Below are 1710 nucleotides of genomic sequence, written 5' to 3'. Positions count from 1 at the left end.
GTGTAGGAGTATCGTAATGCGGTTTAGGAGTATCGTAATGCGGGGTGTCAGTTGTCTGAAGGTTCCCCCCTTCCATCTTTCCGCCTGGTTCCTTTTCCATTTGATTAGTTGGTCTTTTGCATTCAATCTTCTCCTTAACCCTGGGTTCGGTCATGCTTGTTCTTGGTTGCGACTGCTGCTCCCTTCTGGCAGTCCTTCCTTTTAATTGTTCCAATCTTATCTCCTTATTATACACGCTCCGCCCTCGAGTTCGAGGTTGGTCCTGGTTACTTGAATATCTGTCAGGTCCTTGGAATCCAGTCGGGCTAATTATTCTTTCCAAAGCCTTTTTGGTGCAGATAAATTAACACTATAATGAAGCCAATCAGTGCAATACATGTGCCGACTGCTGTTACAACTACATTGTACCTGTTCTCCTTCTGTAGCTGTGTGTCATCCGGAATGAGAAAAGTTGCAGATGAGCCGCTACTGTCAAAGCCACACGTGTAGTTCTTTTTCTGCGATGATGCCACTCTTATCTGAGAGGTGATTCTGAAAAGGCGGTCCTCTGTCAACACAACGGTGGTGCTGGCGTTGAGATCTCGCTGGTGAGCGTTCTCCCAGGTCACTGTAGATACCGGGTAGCCCTCGGACTGGCAGGTTAGCACGAGCTCGCCTTCTGTTGCTGATTTTAAAATGTTTTTGGTGACCGTTTTAAAAGGTGCAGTCACAGATAACTTAATATCCTTATAGTCAGCCCCGTTTGTTGTCCCTATTATACATTGGTAGGTTCCCGTGTCATCGATGCGCAGCCTGGACACTTGCAACTTGGCCCAGCCATCTTTAATCTGCTCGGTAAGAAGTCTGGCGCGACCCCGGAAGTCTGGATGCCGGAAGGAGGCTTGCTCCTGCCCGCGATCCATACGGTACACTTCCCGAGACCGAGCCGGCGAGATCCAGTGCCAGGACACAGTCAAGTCCTCGTAGGGATGCTGAGACAAAGGGAAGAACCGGCAGCCCATTACCACGTCTCCTCCCAACTCGGACTTCTATGAGGTCCGCTCCGCATCGGTGGTTAACAAGACTTGGAGACTTGGCTGGAACATGACTTGCAAAATAAAGATATTGCTCCACTTCATTTAGATCTTTTGTTTTTTCTTCAGTAAAAATAGTTATTTTTCCTTCTTCTGATTCCTTGGTTGGGGTATTTTCTTATAGCTTGAATTCTTGTTAGGTCCTTAAAAATCTAGTCAGGCAAATATTCTTTTTAGCAATCCAGTTGTTCTTCTTCTATCTCATCCAATTTATGGGATAAGTAAGACACATCGGCTGATAAAGCGAGCAGCCTCCCAGTAGTCCTTGGTATGAATTCTTCCAATTGATTGAGAAGGGCTTTCTGGTCTACGAATGCTGCATGATGCTGTAACACAAGAGCTGTGATCTCCTCCTGTCCTTTTTGTACTACCTGTAGTGCTGTTAATGTGAGCCTTAATGCAGCTGCTGTGTTCGACGCTTGTTCCTCCAATTCAGTCGTGCGAGCTCTCAGGGCACTCAGCTGATCCATTCTTCTCTTTCCTCGTTATGCGGGGTGTGACTGCACAGTTCTCAGTTTACTTGCTTCAATCCCACTGTATATTTATTCTCACATTGGCCCCACCCCCTTATAATTAAATTGTCTTCAATCTAATTATATCTTCTTTATCGTATAATTCTTGCAACGCCAACTACATC

The 1710-nt window shown here is 46.0% G+C and overlaps 1 pseudogene; it reads right to left on the bottom strand.

Annotated features, from left to right (window-relative positions):
* Window positions 1-305: 305 nt before the first annotated feature.
* Window positions 306-1118, bottom strand: LOC133402558 (programmed cell death 1 ligand 1-like; annotated as a pseudogene).
* Window positions 1119-1710: the final 592 nt, after the last annotated feature.

The sequence above is a fragment of the Phycodurus eques genome, chromosome 5, assembly GCF_024500275.1.
Source record: "Phycodurus eques isolate BA_2022a chromosome 5, UOR_Pequ_1.1, whole genome shotgun sequence".
Lineage (NCBI taxonomy): Eukaryota > Metazoa > Chordata > Actinopteri > Syngnathiformes > Syngnathidae > Phycodurus > Phycodurus eques.
This window is presented reverse-complemented; position numbering and strand designations above follow the sequence as displayed.